Source organism: Crocodylus porosus, unplaced genomic scaffold, assembly GCF_001723895.1.
Source record: "Crocodylus porosus isolate Cpor-Errol unplaced genomic scaffold, CroPor_comp1, whole genome shotgun sequence".
NCBI lineage: Eukaryota > Metazoa > Chordata > Crocodylia > Crocodylidae > Crocodylus > Crocodylus porosus.
Window position 1 is genome coordinate 3,867,068 of NW_017728948.1, and position 10,015 is coordinate 3,877,082.

Genomic DNA, 10,015 nt, shown 5'->3' on the forward strand with positions numbered 1-10,015 from the left:
CTCCTCAAAACAGGTTCAGCCAGGTCAACACAACCTCTGCTGGGGTTGGAGAAGGCCTAATCCGTGCTGCAGCGATTGTGAGTTCACGCTTGCGTGGCAGCCAAACCCTCGAGGTGGCTTGTAGAGCTCACGCTTCTGCCAATTGGATTGAGCCCAACGGGAGGGAAAGGCCCAGGATGGTGAGCCGGGAAATGCAGGGACCACTCCAAGCTCATGGCTGGGCTTTGTACAACCGCTGCCCAGATCCCACGGGGATGGGTTTCCCACCACGGCACATGGCAGGGACGAGCCCAAACGAGCTGCCCCGACCTCTGGACTCCCGTTAAAGACCTGGAGGGTCTTTAAACAACACCTTTGTGGAGGTTTCCCTAAGCAAGGGCGGACGCTGGAGGGTCTCTCTCACCCCAGATGAGTCCCCTGGTCTTTCAGCGGTTTGAAATAGTGGCAGTGGTGTAGTCCTCGTGTGACTATAGCAGCTTGGGGTCCTGGCCTGCGGCTAGGGCTCTTTTGTGCCAGGTGCTGTACAAACACCACAGCAAAGACCCTGACCCAGGGCACTCCTCATCCAAGTAGGAGACTAGAGGCAGCTGTCAAGTTCCTTATTGGCATCCTAGTACAGGAGAGTAGTGGGTGCAGGACAGCCTCCTCGTGGCAGAAAAGCATCCAGCTCTGGGGTGAGGCACTACGGTGTGGTGCCAGGAGCCAGGTTAAGACCAGCTGTGTCTCCTACGGGCGTCCTGAATGCAAGGAGCAGGCTAGGAATTATGGGTAGAGCCCTTGTAATCCCCATGCAACTGCTCGTTAGGCTAATTGCTCCCTGTCTCCCTGTTGTCTTGTGCTTCTGGGCACGTCCTCAGCTTCTCCAACTGGGAGAGCTGAAGCAATAAATAACCCGGGCATCACTCCGTGAGTGGTTGTGAATTTTTATTCGGGCCCATCTGTAACACGTGCCGGGTGATGGAGGAGACAGTGCTAATTCAGCTCTTCTCCTTCCTACGCCATTTTCTTTTTAACAAACACCTAGTCCAGTGTGGTCAGAACGACAGTCGACGGGTGCCGTTGCCCCTTTCCATCCAGGTCACTGCACATCTCCCCGTGCTTTTGCTGTGTTTGGTTTTCCTTTGCCCTGTTTCATTCCTGGGGGCCCGAAACAGCTTTGCTGTCCCCACATCAGTGCGGCCCTTCTGCAGGAAATGTCATTACGAGGCCGGCCCCTTCACAACAATTCGGGGACTGGCTGCCTTGCAGCGAGATATCCCAGGTCTACAAGAGCGGTTCCCGCTGCTAGAAGCCACTCACATGAATGAAAAGACTGCCTGTGGCCCATCCAGTCCTCTCGCCGTGCGAGGTAATCCATGCAGCAAATGAGCGTGTCTGCGTGCCACTGGCGAGTGTGTAATAGGTTTTCTCCTGCACCTGCTTAGATGGGAGGAAAGCGGGATAATCCGTCACGCTCCCTCAATCCCACGCAGCATCGAGTCTGCCGTGCCTACGGTGTAATCCTCCATCCTCTAGTCCTCCACCTGAGCTACGGCACCGTGCTTCTCCGCAGGGCTAGCTCGCCGGGGTGGAAAGCTGCATCGAGGCAGCCGTGCTGCTTCTGGCACCTGAGAAAGCTTGTTCAGAGCCCCCAGAGGAGCCAGAACCTTATTTGAAAGTAAGTTGAGTTTGTCTTTGGGTAATTTAACTGATGTGCATTAGTGCTGGAGAGTCCCACAGGAGCGAGGCTCTGCTAGACAGAGAAGGAGACTGAGAAGAGCAGACTCGATCCACCACCACGTGCCAGAGGGAGAAAGACCCGGGATTCGCCTGCATGGATGCTCGCAAGCCATTCAGCAGTGGGGCTACCCGACATTTTCAAACGTCTTTCTTATTTTTTTCAAATATGTTGCTGTCGACCTTGCCGATCCAAACCCAGGAAAAGAGACAATTTGGGGAGAGTTTTAGGAGGTCTAGGACTAGCTGTAATTTTGCTACGTTCGCAAACTTTCCTCGACTTTGATAAAACTTTTTTTTTTCAGTTCCCATTTCTCAACCCTTTCTGCATTTTACTTTCATCTCAAGGGTGGAAACTCTGGATAACTGTGGGATAAAATGAGGGGATCCTTTGAGAGCAGGGGACTGGGGATGTCTTTAGAGCACTGGTGCTCAGAGAACGGGCAATGGTGCCCCGAGGTGCCAGGAGATCTTTTTAAGGGTGCCTGGGAGTGCTGCACGATATCAGCACTGGGTGTGCAAACACCTCCCCAGGATTCAGAAGACAACCCAGAGATTTCAAGCAGGAATCCAGAGTGCCAAAACCATTCAGATCTGTCGTGGTCTTGCTGAGTTTTTTGCAACAGAAGAATTGCTCTATTATTTTCCTGGAGTCAAAACCTGAGCAAAAGCTAAGAGCTGGAATTTTCTGAGCGGCACCTTGTGTCTCAGTAAGTTGAGGACTCCTGCTCTAGAGAGTAAAACTGGCACAATGAATTGAAGCCCGAGTTACACCTCTTGCACCCATTTCTACTTTGGAGATTCAACAGTTAATCCCTGGAAAAACCTGGATATTTTCAAGGAGCAAAGGGCCGGGGGAAACAAAGTGTGGTCTGCATAACACTGACTCGCACAAGCTGTCGGCAACTCATCTGCTGCACGCGAATGCCTGGCGTATCACAGCGGGTCGCTGCCTTTTCCTGAAACCCCAGAAGAATATCCGACACCGTTTCAGATCCATGCTCTCGCTGTACAGGCAGCGACATGACTCGAGCAGCACTGAACTCTATTAACCCGGGGTAATGTTCCTTCCTCGGCATGAACAAGTCAGGCAGCGCACTCTATTACTTGAAAATGCCCATGCAAAGTCGGAGGTTAATTATCTTGTATGGGGTCTTCCCTGGAGCCGGGAATCCGCAGCATGGACCAGTTTGACTGAACCAGAAAGCATAAGGGATGCTTCAGGGATAGGGGTGAGATGTGACATTCACTGTCTGCTGCACATGGGAAGGCGTTTATGGATGGGAAGAAGCCAGGGATCACAGGAATACGTGAAACATAGAGTTAGCGATCAGCCCGAGGGTTTGTGCTGGATGGCCAAGGGGTGGATCACCTGAGTCCTTGATGGGACTTGAAACTGGGGTGAACTTTTCCACAGACGTGTCCTCCCGTGCTGGTGCCGTTCGAAACACTCGGCATCTGCTGCCGGCACCGTGCAGTTTGTGTGGTTTCAAATGTCCCAGCTTCAGCCTAGAAGCAGAGGCACCAAATGGCGTATGCATGCCTGCAACATTGCAAGGACCCAGCTGAGTGCAGAAAGACGCCCTTCCCTTCAGCTCAAGTAAGCCCGCTGAAGTCAGGCATGTAGTGAAATGCTTTGGGGACTGAGGTCAAGAGGGTTTGAAGGACTTTGCTCACCATGCCTTGATATCCTACTCCTTCCCTATCACATGTGGTATTCACAGCCTTCCAGCCAGCATCTCGAGGCCTGTGCATCAAATAAAGCTCCCCGCAGCAGCAGCATGTCAGCCCCTTCTTGCAAAGATCAGGGGTTTTCTTGCACAAAACCAAAGCAAAACCAACCCACCCCTTTCCTTTGACCCAGAGGGCTCCTGAAGGTACCTCGGGCACATCTGAGCCTCTGGAAGGTGACCTCTTGAGTATCACCTGATCATCTCTCACTTGTCACTTGGGAGGCAGCTAATTAGTCCAGGTGGTGCCAAGCCTGCTATGGACGTGGTTAACAGGGGAGGTCTTTAAGTCTGGCCCAGAGAAGCGGTCTGTATGTCAGGAGGTGGAGGAAGCATGAGGTGGGGATGGAGGGCGGAGGGAGTGGGTCCTGCTTACGGGTCATTGCCACCTTGGGCAGCATCCACTGACTCCCTTGTTGCCTTCAGGACATGGTGGGTCCTGCTGGGGTGTCCCACACCAGATCCCCGGTTTTAAGCCTTCATCCTTTCCTTCTTCATTGTTCCAAGCTTTCGGTGCTCTTAATCATGGACCCTCCCCTCTTGTTAACCAGGAGAGCATTTGGCTTTGGGGCATTGCCCTCGCCCCACTTCTGCCCGTTCCAGGGCTACAAACCCTGTGTGTGTCCCAACCCTGTCCCCCCCCAGTTCCCACCTATTCTTTTACCCAGAGAGTGGCTTTGTGAGCTCCTTCCCACCTGTATCTATACCAGGTAGCCAGGGGTATCGCTCACTCTTCACTTCTCCTTCCTCCCGTTCCTCCCTCTATTATTCTTCCGTCAGGTCACTCTTCTGGGGTGTCAGCCCCTTCGGTCTGTGAGGGATGAGCTAGGGCTGGAAAGCATGAATAGGTATCATTACCAGGGATCCTAGTATTCTCCAATTAAAAAACTCCTGAATTTTTGAATTTCAGGTGGGATGGTCTCCACCTTTCCCCCAAAGGTAAGCGCGTGTTTTCTTCCAGGTTGGTGGATCTCCTCCGGCGGGCTTTAAACTAGGCTCGTTGGGGGAAGGGGAAGATGAGGGAGGAGGAAGCCTAGGACCGTTAAACCAAGCAGCAGCCACAAGTACAGCCCAGCCTAGACCGACGAGCAGACATACACACAGGGAAGCAACAGGGGCCAGGGCAATGCTGAGAGTAGGGGGCCAGTGCACACATCCACAGGAGGCCTCAAATGCCTCTACTCAAACGCTCGTAGTATGGGACACAAGCAGGAGGAACTCACCCCCCTGACAACCCAGACACGGGGGCTCACCGAAACGTGGTGGGACCCAACGCACGACTGGGCGGTGAGTGTCAAGGGCTGTCGGCTGTACAGGAGAGACAGGACGGGGAGGAAAGGCGGAGGGGTGGTGCTCTATGTCAAGGAGAAATGCACATCCTCACCAGGTAGCACAGAGTCAGAGGAGGGGCACTGGGTTAGGATACAAGGCAGTCGAGGGGAAAGAGGCTTAATGGTGGGGCTCTACTACAGACCCCCCACCAACGGGAAGAGCTAGACCAGGAATGCTTAAGTCAGCTCACAGAGGTCATTAGGTCAAAGGACGCGGTCATCATGGGGGACTGAACTTTCCAGACATCTGCTGGGAAGAGCAGTCAGCCAGGTCTGACTGCGAAGGCGATCATCGCCCGCTGGGATTCACCATCCAGCGCAAGGGGGCAAAGGCCTGCAGCACGGCGGCAGCCCTCGATTTCAGGAGGGCGGACTTCAGTGAGCTAAGGAGAGTAGTCGGGGAAGCGCTGAGGTCCCGGAGGGGAGGGGAGCCGGGTGTCCAAGGAGAGCGGTCGCTCCTCAAGGAGACGATCCTCCAAGCCCAAAGGGAGGTAATCCCGACGAGGATCAGAGGGGGCAGGAGGGTGCAAAGCCCCCGCCGCTCACCAAAAGCATCCGGGAACGTCTCCTAGCTAAAGGGAGGCGCACACCGACGGCGGGGAGGGGCCGTCCCCAGGGAGGACTACACTGCGGTTGCTCGGGGACGCGGGGGGTGTCAGGGAGGCCAGGGCAGAGATGGGACTGGGACCAGTGACCCAGACCAAGGACAACAAGAAGTTCTTTTTTAAATACATCAGGGGCAAAAAGAAGGTACCAGGTAACGTGGGGCCCTGCAAGACACGCTAGGAAATTTGGTCGCCACACCAGATGACAAAGCTAACCTATTTAACGACTTCTTTGCCTCCATTTTCCTGAGCAGGGACCGGAACAGTCACCCCCCCCAGGCCCCAGGGGAGGCGCGCCCAGGCCCAGGGTCAGGGGGGATCTAGTCGGGGAACCTCTGGAGGGACGGGATGTATTCGGATCAGCGGGTCCGGACGATCTCCACCCACGAGCGCTGAGGGAATTGGCTGCGGTCATTGCGGGACCCCTGGCACGGCCGTACGAGCACTCGTGGTGCTCTGGTGTGGTGCTGGAGGACTGGAAGAGGGCCAACGTGGTTCCCATCTTCAAAAAAGGGGAGGAAGGAGGATCTGGGGAGCTACAGGCCACTTAGTCTTACCTCGATCCCGGGCAAGCTTTTTCAGAGAATTCTCCTGGCACATGTGCACGAGGGGCCGGGGGGGAGGTCATGCTTAGGGGCAACCAACACGGGTTCATTAGCGGCAGGTCCTGTGAGACCAACCTGGCGGCCTTCTACGACCCGGTCACCAAATCCTTAGACGCAGGGGGAGCAGTGGACATCGTCTTCCTGGACTTGCGGAGGCCTTCGACACTGTCTCTCACCCCGTTCTCATTAGGAAACTGGGGGCTGTGGTGTCGACCCCCACACAGTCACATGCATCACCAGCTGGCCGGAGGGCCGCACCCAGAGAGCGGTGGTGGACGGGTCATGTTCGACCTGGAGGGCCGTGGGCAGCGGGGTCCCCCAGGGCTCGGTCCTCGGGCCCGCACTGTTCAACATCTTCAGCAGCGACTTGGACGAGGGGGTAAAAAGCACCTGTTCAAATTTGCTGATGACACCAAGATGTGGGGGGATGCGGGCACGCTAGAGGGGAGCAATAGGCTGCAATCGGACCTAGGCAGGTTACAGGGGTGGGCGGATGAGAACAGGATGGGTTTCAACACCGACAAGTGCAAGGTGCTGCACCTGGGGAGGAACAACCGGCACCATGCCTACCGGCTGGGGAACTCCCTTCTCGTCAGGGCAGAGGCAGAAAAGGATCTTGGAGTCGTCATTGATGCCAAGATGAACATGGGCCGGCAGTGTGGGGACGCGGTCAGGAAGGCCAACCGCACCTTGTCGTGCATCCACAGATGCATCTCGAGCAGGTCCAAGGAGGGGACCTCCCCCTCTGTGCGGCACTGGTCAGGCCGCAGCTGGAGGACTGCGTCCAGTTCTGGGTGCCGCACTTCAGGAGGGATGTGGACAGCATGGAGAGGGTCCAGAGGAGGCCACTCGCATGGTCGGGGGCAGCAGGGCAGGCCCTACGAGGAGAGGCGACGGGACCTGAACCTGTTCAGCCTCCACAAGAGAAGGCTGAGGGGGATCTAGTGGCCTGTTACAAACTAGTCAGAGGGGACCAGCAGGCACTGGGGGAGTCCCTGTTCCCCCGAGCACTGCCAGGAATAACGGTCACAAGCTGGCAGAGGGGAGATTCAGGCTAGACATCAGGAGGCGCGACTTCACGGTCAGGGCGGCTAGGGTCTGGAACCGGCTTCCAAGAGAAGTGGTGCTGGCCCCTACCCCGGGGGGCTTTAAGAGGAGGTTAGATGAACACCTTGCTGGGGTCGTTTGACCCTGGTACTCTTTCCTGCCATGGCAGGGGTCGGACTCGATCTGCTCAGGGCCCTTCTGACCCGACCAACTATGAAACTATGAATTAAAAAAGTGACGCCCGATCCACATTCTTCCACAATTAAAATGAAACTCCACTAATATTACAATGTGGATCAGGGGTCACTTTTTTAATATTAGTTAGTGGTGTTTCACTTTCATCATGGAAAAATGTGGATTTGTGGGTTACTTTTTTAATCCGAAAGTTGGGAATTTTTTTTTTAATCAGAGAACCAGGATCCCTGGTCATGACCCAGCTCTTTGATCTACTGAGAGGACAGAGGTGCTTGAAGCAGTGATCCTGCTTAGTATATGGCAGGAGCTCCATAGCTTCCCACATTCCCCCTTAAATCAGTCTAGTTCTGCCTCAGAGTTGTGGAAAGGGTAAAATGCAGCTTGCAAAAGTTACCGGCAAGCACAGCCAGGCCAGGACATTCTTCCTGCTCTTGCTAGTTCAGCCCAATGTCCTAGATGTCGATGGACTTGGGATGTGCCACCCACACGGTCCCCCACTCCCAAAGGGTTTGCACTGTGCAGGCCGCACTCTGGGCTCTTGGGTGAACTGACAGGTAAGCATGGCTTTAAATCTGTGCAGGGGACGGTCCTGGTTTAAACGAGACACAAGCACAAGGAGAGCCAAAGAAAGATTGTTTGGGAAACCCAACTAGCTTTGCCCCAGGATACCCAGATAATAATAGCAAAATCATGAGCTAAAGGGTGTTCTGGCAAGCAGGGTACGTACCCAGGGTCCTGCTCCTGCTTATGCCACCGTGCATTGAAACTATGTTCTTGGTACCTGCATGAGCTGGATCAAGCTAGAGTGGGCACGCTGGCATCCTCTGCATTCACACCTTCATTTTGCTAAATCGTTTCCAAGAAGGAGCAAAGTGCACATGGAAGACAAGACATGGAGAACCGTGCTGGGTGTGATGGAGAGAAGCCAAGAATGTGCAAAAATAATGAAGAGAGTAATAGAGGCTCAAACAGGCTGGCTCACCCTGGTTTCCAGAGCCTTTTATACCCCTGTCTGCCTGCTACAAAGGGGCCACCTCAGGCTGTGGAGTTAGGGTCTTCGTTTTAACTTCACCAAAGCTTAGATCCAGAATTCAAGGAGCTGTGACAAGACTAGGTGGCTCGTCTACACTGCTGGGCCACTGCTACTATTATTATGCAAACATAGCTGCATGGCTATGCGTAGTCACAGAACCAGCTTGCGGTACTAGGATACAATAGTATGGAAACTGGCTCCCAAAACTACCTCATGTCCCCAAGCATCCTGGTGGGTTTAGTTGGCCTAGCTACATCAGCACTTCACATCCCACAGCCAATGCAAATCTGCCAGCAATTCCTCGTAGCGTGGACCAGACCCATGACGTGAGCAGCAAACCCTGGCAGCCCAGCAATATCCAAGTCAGCGGCATTAAAGCAATTTGCAGGGAGCCGCTGTGCAAAAATGAAATCCATCACGCTTGACTTGACCTGCCGGCCGCTTCTTCATTACGTGGGGAGCATTTGTTTTCTCCGTGTAAGAACACGAAAGAGGGTGGGGAGGAAGACACGGGATGCAGCCGCTTGAATGCCTCGCTTTCTCACACTTAGCTCAGTGAGGGCAGACCAGACTGAACAGGCTGGCAAAGACAACGGGGCCAGAGGAAGGAGCACGCTGTGTGCTGGGCGCAGCAGAACAGCACGCTGGCAGGCGCTCGCTGGAAATCTGTTCCAGCCAATGCTCTGGTTTACTGTAGACAGAGCACAATTGTCACCGAAGGGAACGACGGTCACACCAGTTTGGAAGTGGCCTACGTGAGCTTGCGTCCCCTCTTGGGGTCTGCAGTAGCTGGGGGTGCAGCGTGGGGCAGGAGGTGGATCCAGGGGCTGGGGAATGAGTCTAGGGCACTTTTGGTTCCCATTGACTCAAAGTAAGGGCATGTTGTAACAGGGCGTTTAGAGCACCTATTATTTTAAGAGGAAAAAGACTGCAGGGAGGGCTCAATCAGCAATCAGGGGAGTCACCTCTCTGGAAGGGACTGGGCTGGACGTATATATAAGTCCAGGGTCTGAGATGGGCAGGCAGTCTGGCCCTGGAGGCTGATGTGAGAGGAGCTCCTGATCAAGCTAGAGAGATTCCTAATGGGCACCAAAAATGCCTGTGGCTATACAGCCTGAAAAATGGGGTAACATTGGCAGTTTAGGTAAGGGCTAAGGGGAGGTGGAGGTCCCAACAGGCCCAGGAACAGGGCCAGAGCCCAGAAGCAGGGCAGAAGAAGGACACAGTGTCCTGGGAGCAGGGCAGAGAACGGGCTAGAGAGCCCAGGGCCCAGGAAGGGGCCAAGAGATAAACTGGTTGAGACTGGGGCTGAGGTTGACAATAAGTGATTGACCTATTTGGAATAAAAAGGTCATTGGCCTAGCCCACTAAAAACTGTGGGCCGCCACTGGTTGGGTGGCCAGACCCCTTAAAATACGTGATTGAGGGGTAACATCTGTGAGGTATGGGCATGGCTAAAAGGGGAGACGGGCAAGTAGACCATGTCTCATGAGTGGACGAGATCTAGTTCAGAGATCCTGGGGTAGCCTCCCATTTGTAATGACATGATAACATCAAGGCATGAGGTGCTCTGGGTTAGAGTAAAAGGCAGTGCAGGGGAGAGAGACCTAATGGTGGGAGTTTACTATAGACCTCCCAACCAGGGAGAAGAGCTCGACCAGGAATTCTTAGGTCAGCTCACAGAGGCAGTGAGGGCTAAGGATGTGGTCATCATGGGGGACCTGAACTTCCCAGACATCTGCTGGGAGGAGCA

The 10,015-nt window shown here is 54.4% G+C and overlaps 1 long non-coding RNA gene across 1 annotated transcript; it reads right to left on the reverse strand.

Annotated features, from left to right (window-relative positions):
- Window positions 1-3,639: 3,639 nt before the first annotated feature.
- LOC109322002 lies at window positions 3,640-9,336 on the reverse strand. Its single transcript, XR_002104273.1, has 4 exons — window positions 9,253-9,336; window positions 8,808-8,813; window positions 8,253-8,263; window positions 3,640-3,650 (listed from the first exon to the last, which is right to left on the reverse strand). It is a non-coding gene; the product is annotated as an uncharacterized LOC109322002 (long non-coding RNA).
- Window positions 9,337-10,015: the final 679 nt, after the last annotated feature.